The sequence below is a fragment of the Octopus sinensis genome, linkage group LG13, assembly GCF_006345805.1.
Source record: "Octopus sinensis linkage group LG13, ASM634580v1, whole genome shotgun sequence".
Classification (NCBI taxonomy): domain Eukaryota; kingdom Metazoa; phylum Mollusca; class Cephalopoda; order Octopoda; family Octopodidae; genus Octopus; species Octopus sinensis.
The window spans coordinates 22,320,785-22,328,015 of record NC_043009.1 but is presented as its reverse complement, the minus strand read 5'-3'; the positions used below and the strand labels follow the sequence as shown (position 1 = coordinate 22,328,015).

The 7,231-nt window shown below is 37.5% G+C and overlaps 1 protein-coding gene across 1 annotated transcript in view; it reads left to right on the top strand.

The window, feature by feature from the left end:
- Nucleotides 1-6,325: 6,325 nt before the first annotated feature.
- Nucleotides 6,326-7,231, top strand: part of LOC115218671 (zinc finger protein 850-like) — a 32,858-nt gene continuing 31,952 nt past the window's right edge. The window contains exon 1 of the mRNA XM_036508551.1: nucleotides 6,326-6,580. The gene's annotated coding sequence lies outside the window, so the exon portion shown is untranslated. The remainder of the gene's footprint in view (nucleotides 6,581-7,231) is intronic.

Below are 7,231 nucleotides of genomic sequence, written 5' to 3'. Positions count from 1 at the left end.
AGAGTGGGACTGAACCAATACCACTTGGTTAGGAAGCAAGTTTCTCAATCAAACAGCCATGCCTGCATCTCTTGATATAAAGGTAAAATCCTAAGAAGAAAGAAGGGGTCCATATGAAAGCAATGTGAATATGTTGAGAAAACGGGCATCAGATGTTGCAGGTGTACTAAGTGGAGACTTGATATGACAGTGAAATTTTTGCTGTCTGACACAAGATCTAGTTTCAGGCCCATTCACAGATATCCTCATTGATACCAGTTGAAATGAAGTGGGTCAGTATAATTTTCAATGTTGAATTGAAGCCAGGGTGTAACAGACAATAATGTAGTGAGAACTGCATAACAGTGCTTCTGTGAAATGTAAAGATGTTGTGGCCAGACAAGATGACACACTAAATATGAGCTAACAAGTAGAAGAGGCACAATTCCAAATTTCCAAGGGGTTTGCATACAGCTGTATAGACAAAGAATACAGATAATAATTCTTAGTGGAGGTTATCCAACTCTGTCAACAGGGAAGCTTTTACTTACCACATCAATATCTGCAAGACTACAATCAATAAAAACACAGGAATACTTTTATAAATCATTTAACCCAATAAGTTCCTACATCTAAAGTGTAACAGAATTCACTAGTACTCTGCCAAATGCATTTCAATTAAATTTCTGGAATCCACCAACTCCTATTTTCTTGTTAGCACTCCTAAGTATTTTTAAAAAGATTCTTTTGTATTTTCTGCTCACTTTCCTTCTCACTTCGTATTTCAAACACTCGGTAAAACACATACTCCATGCCCTCAGTCTCACCATCAAACACATTATCTTTATATAACATTCACTTTTTTATGCTTGCATAAGCCAGATGGAATTTATGACACATTCTCTGTGTTTTGGTGTCCTTATTGCCACCAACCCTAACTGGTTTCCAGTAGTCTTTGTTTTAATCTACTTAAAATTTATAGCGAAGTTTAGAATCAGAATATCATTAACCCAGTAACAAGAAGTAGGTCACAGTATATCAAATAAATTGTCTTGTATTCTAATGAATCATTCGATCATATGTGGTCTGGTAGAATGGAATTTTCCATTATATTCCTGCAAAAATATATGTCTATAAATACAGAAATGCAGGACAATGATAGAGAAGCACCAGCATTTTGTGAGAAGATGTTTGTGCTTGATCCTAGGTTAAAAGAAGTCGTCGGTCCACCATGAACATTTAATTTTCCTGTCTGTCAAAACATGAATAAGTAGCCATTAAATTCTTATCCAAAAACACATGTTTCTCTGCTTGTAAATAGTAAACGGCTTCCAGTAAGTAACAGCTGTATATATCGTAAATTAATGTGTAAATAAAAGATCTTATCGAAAATGAACTTGATTGTATATGGGAAACAGTATGCAACCAACTAGAGCCAAGAATGGTGACCCTGATAAGAGAAACAGCAGTAACCAAAAGTTTTCTTTATTGATGCGTATAACACATTCAAAGATAATTTGTTGAATATTGAATATTGGGGAAGAAATCTTTGAGAATCTTGCAAGAAATGGGGCAGACTGGAAGAGAGAGTAGTTTTTTCCAGCTTCAAAATATCAAAACTCAAAGAGCACTTAAGAACATTCATGGGAAAACTGGAAAATAAACTAACAGAACAGTCTTCTTGCAAACTACCATTGTCCATATTCTAATTACTCAGCTCATTAAGTCATGCTTGTGTCCATATTGCTTTTGGTGGCCTGAGGACTCAATCGAGGGGTCACCTGGTGAAGTGAATGAACTGCAAACATTGGTGGATGGTAATAAAAATAATGTATGTTGTTAATTGCCTATTTGGTTGGAATTTTTGTCCTATCACTAAACACTCATATACCATTTTCAATGGGACATTCTGGCATATATATAGACTAGCTGAGATACCCGGCGTTGCCAGGTTACATTCAATTGAAGAATTGGACTTTTCTGTTATATTTTCTGTAATGAACTGGAATATCTATGTTTCGAATTTCATCAAAATTGCAGATGAGGGTTATTTCCTTCTTTACACACCCTAAAAACATTGTAATCATGACACATGTATCCCATACTACTGATTTTTATGCACATATTTCAAAATATGTTAAAAGGATTTTGCTCCTGAAAAATGGAGGTCATGGAGCTCTAAAATGTGAGAGTTAAGGCCTTTATTGGGGGGTGGGTATCTTAATGTCAACCAGAGAAGTTGAATTGTTGAGAATCTTTTTAACTTGGGTCTTATATCTATTGTTTGAATTTCTTTGAAATAGGAAATATATGTTAACTGGGTTTGAAAAAGAGAGCAAAGCTACAGGAAACCAAAAGACGAATGATCACAATAAGCAGTCAGCTACAGTACCCTAGTCGTTACCACTCCCAATGTAGTATTCCTCACCATCAAGATGACAGGCACAGCCATAAGATGCATTACAAATCTATAGCAATTGGAAGGGCGTGACCTAACTGAAATAAACATTAACACTGGGTGACGTGAGGGCTAAGGAGAAATGAAAGTTGGAGTTTGCAAATGACCACTATACTGATACGTAACTGGACAGAATAAATATACAATCTATAAATGTCTTTGAAAAACCAGTCACTCATCTGGGAAGGCCTTGAAATCAATGTTACCATCTGGGTACTATGTGTGACCCAGTGATAATAAAATGACTGAAAGGAATGTCTGCAATCAAATAACTTTACTCAACACTTTGCAGCTGAATCAGTGGAGGCAAAGATGCCTCTCAATTACTTGACAATTTATGCAGCACATTGCAGAAATCACAATGTAAGTGTATGTCAAAGCAAACTGTTACACTGTTGTGCCACTGAAGTAGAAATAATGCTCAACTTTTATGCTTGGGTAACCCTACAGCTTCCAAGAGCACAACTGTATTCGTTTTTGCTTAGATAGAATGACAAAATTGTGGGTGTTAAGTCCCCATGGCAGGGTCTTTCTAACTTGTAAGAAAAGGAAATTTTATAAATATTACTTCATTTTTGTCTAACATCTATGGTTAAAATTTCATCAACAGCAAAAATATATGAATTGTCATGGGGGATATGGCCCTTATGCATAGAATATAATTTCCAAATTTCATAAAGATCCATTCAGTACTTTTGACCTAGTTTTGGATCATAACAGAAATGACTAAAATTTGGGAGTTAAGGCTCCCATTAGGGTGTTATATATCATCATCATCATCATTGTTTAGCGTCTGCTTTCCATGCTAGCATGGGTTGGACGGTTCAATTGGGGTCTGAGAAGCCAGAAGGCTGCACCAGGCCCAGTCTGATCTGGCAATGTTTCTACGGCTGGATGCCCTTCCTAACGCCAACCACTCCATGAGTGTAGTGGGTGCTTTTTACGTGCCACCAGCACAGGTGCCAGACGAGGCTAGCAACGGCCACGATCGGATGGTCCTTTTTACGTGCCACCTGTACGGAGGCCAGTTGGAGCAGCACTGGCAATGGCCACGTTTGGATGGTTCTCTTACATACCACCGGCACTGGTATCACAACTACAATTTCCATTAATGTTGATCGATTTCGATTTTGATTTTCACTTGCCTCAACAGGTCTTCACAAGTAGAGTTTTGTGTCCCAAGAAGGAAAGGTATGCATAAGTGGACTGGCTACATCCCAGGTAGAGGCCACGGGTTATGGTCTCACTTGTCCTGCTGGGTCTTCTCACGCACAGCATACTTCCAAAGGTCTCGGTCTCTTGTCATTTCCTCGGTGAGACCTAAAGTTCGAAGGTCGTGCTTCACCACCTCGTCCCAGGCTTTCCTGGGTCTACCTCTTCCACAGGTTCTCTCAACCGCTAGGGTGTGGCACTTTTTCACACAACTATCTTCATCCATTCTCACCACATGGCCATATCAGCGCAAACGTCAATGGCCATATTAAAAAATACCTTTAAAGGTTAAATTTATAAACAAGGGTAAAAGAAAAAATTTCTAATGCCAAATATGCCGAAACTAGACCACAACATCCATAACCACATAAATCATCACTATAAGCACATGTCTCAAAGAAAACCAACAGAAATTTCTAAAAAAAATTCCGTTATTATCATATCGGACCCGATTTCAGAGTTAGTTGATAAGAACCTTCTCTTTGTCAGTGATAAATGCGGCAAAGGAATAAATGAAATACTGGATCTTTTCCTTTTGATGGACGGAATTTTCTAGTTAACTAAACAATTTGAAACTTCGTATACTGGTAGAATGTGTCAAAAGAAAACATTATTGTAAACAAAATTGTAATTTGTAAGTTTAACCAATGAAATGCCAGCATTTGAGCTCAAATCATTTGCTGCATTATCGATATTGATAAACAAACGAGACACGCCGCATACACACACACATATATTCAGATACATACACACGTACACTTGCACACATACACACACTCTCTCTCTCTCAAACACATGCATATACATTTGCACAACCACATAGTAATTAATATATAAGCGTACACACATACAAACGGGGATATACATACGCACACAAGCATACATACACGTTCGTGAGTTCGCACTGGTGTCGATAGAATCGACTTAATACTTTTGTATCTCATGCTTTGTCCCCTCTGTGTTTTGCACCTAGCCGCAACAAATTTACACAAAAGGTAAATAAACCAGAAGGGGGGGGTCAATGTTTCATCGTTTCGGGGTCGATAAATTAAGTACCAATTACGCACTGGTGTCGAGGAATTTTTCCCCAATTTATATCACAGCCTCTGACAAGCTGGGGCATCCTTTTATGAAAAAATATTTCGCAAATTTTTACAATACGACCCACACTCCACGCGCACCCTCTAGACCGATTTAGGCATATTATTGTTTTGTTTTTGTTGTTTCTGGCCCTTCGGTAAAAAAAAATAAAGAAAATATTCAAAAAATATCGTTAATATTTTTATTGGGCGACGAAATTCATCGATTTAAGAGATATAGCTGTTATTTCTAGCACATGCCTCCTCCTTCCGCTTTTGTTTATCAATAGACAGAAGAGAGAAGGATGAATAACACGTGTGTGTGTGTGCCTCCTCCTTTGTTTATCAATATCGATGAGCCAGACAGACAGAAGAGAGAAGGATGAATAACATGTATGTGTGTGTGCTGTTTATATTGTCTGAGTTTTAAGACGCAGAAAATGATTTGAGCTCAAATGCTGGCATTTCATTGGTTAAAATTCGAAGAATTAAACTACGTTAAACTTACAAATTACAATTTTGTTTACAATAATGTTTTCTTTTGATACATTCTACCAGTATACGAAGTTTCAAATTGTTTAGTTAACTAGAAAATTCCGTCCATCAAAAGGAAAAGATCTGAAATACTTACTCATACCCATGGAAGAAGCAAACACTAAGTCTTGAGCACAATTAAGTACCCCAAATACATCCAAAATAGAAATTCTCCAGCCCATTCGAGACACGTACGATTCGAACGGAAAACTCTCAAAGCGTGAGAGAGTCCGGAAGTGAACACGGCGATGTTACGATATAAGTACCGGTGTACTTCCGGAAGTACCAGATGCATTACAAAAAGGTTAGAGGTTAGGGGTGGGAGAAAAGGGTTTCTGTTATCTTCAGAAATGTAAACAAAGTCACGTGTGTACATATAACGAAGCATCGCCACATACCCTAACCCCCCATATATAAAAAAAAACTTATTTGAAATGTATCTGGTACTTCCGGAAGTACACCGGTACTTATACCGTAACATCGCCAAAGGCGATCCTTCGGTATAGGTACTGTAAGTGGCTTTGTTTACATTTCTGAAGATAACAGAAACCCTTTTCTCCCACCCCTAACAAAAAAAAAATTTATTTACACACGCTGATATATGACATACGTTGGACCCCTTATTTGCATAATCACCGAACCTGGTACTTAACTATGGTCTATCCATAGCACTTATTCAGCATTACTTGACACCTTTGGGTCTCGTTGTAGAGAGTGAGGTGGAGGAATGAAAATAGATGTGAGATATGCAGGGATATTGTATTTGTAGATCCATTATTTAGGCAGAATGGTATACATATAAGATACCAATACCTTATGAGTAAAATCCAATAGTATTTTTCGTGCGGGTGTTAATATAGAAATTTACTATTAGCAGTTCGACAAAAAAGCGACCCATAGAATAAAAAGCCTGTCATTTATTAAAATGAAATAGCAACTAGTGAGATCGATTTATCTCGCTACACTCTTCAAGGCGGTGCCCTTTCATGGCAACGGTCTAATAAATCTTTCGAAATACATTCGGGTATTAAAAATAGAGTTACTTCCCCCTTAGCAATATCTTCTTAGTTCTTCATTATTACTTTTCCTCGCTAAACTTGCAATTAATTACTAAAACATTTACATTTACTTCGACAGAACTAGTTTATAACTGACACTTAGGCAATCATATTAACTGTAAATAATTGCTAATTAACTTAACGTCAACGTTTGCTGTAAAAGAAAAGTCACGACGACCGCTAGAAATAACCACTCTAAATTAAGTACCGTCTCTTTCAATTATATTGTGCTATCTTCCTCGTCGGTTGTATATTAATATGTAAGTATTATTAATATGAACATCTGTATTGTATACGTGTCACTTTTACATACATCTAGTTTTGTTGTGAATAGCTGAAATAAAAGAAGGAAACTGAAGAAAAGACAGATACCTCACGAAATAATGATGTTGGTTTTGTGCCCGGGTCAGACGCTTTCGGAAATTCCCGATGTGAATTTTCCGAGGCCTCTCCCTCACTCCCCTTTCGCGTGCGCGCGTGTTTTTTTTTCACATTCGTTTAGAGGAAGTTGTTTTAGACCTATAACAATTTTTTTGGTTAATATAGGGCGTTACGCATATCAGAAAATCAAAAAAAAAATGTGTGTAATAGGTGTAAAACAACTTCCTATGAACGAATATGAAAAAAAAAATTCGCGCACGCGAAAGGGGGGTGGGGGAGATGCCTCGGAAAATTCACATCGGGAAGTTCCGAAAGCGTCTGAGGGGCTGACCCGGGCACCAAAACAAAAAAAAATAGTGTAATATGTGTAAAACAACTTGCTCTAAACGAATATGACAAAAAAAATTCGCACTCGCGAAAGAGGGGTGGGGGAGAGGCTTCGGAAAATTTATATCGGGAATTTCCGAAAGCGTCTGAACCGGGCACAAAAACGAAAACAGCGTAATAGGTGTAAAACAACTTGCTCTAAA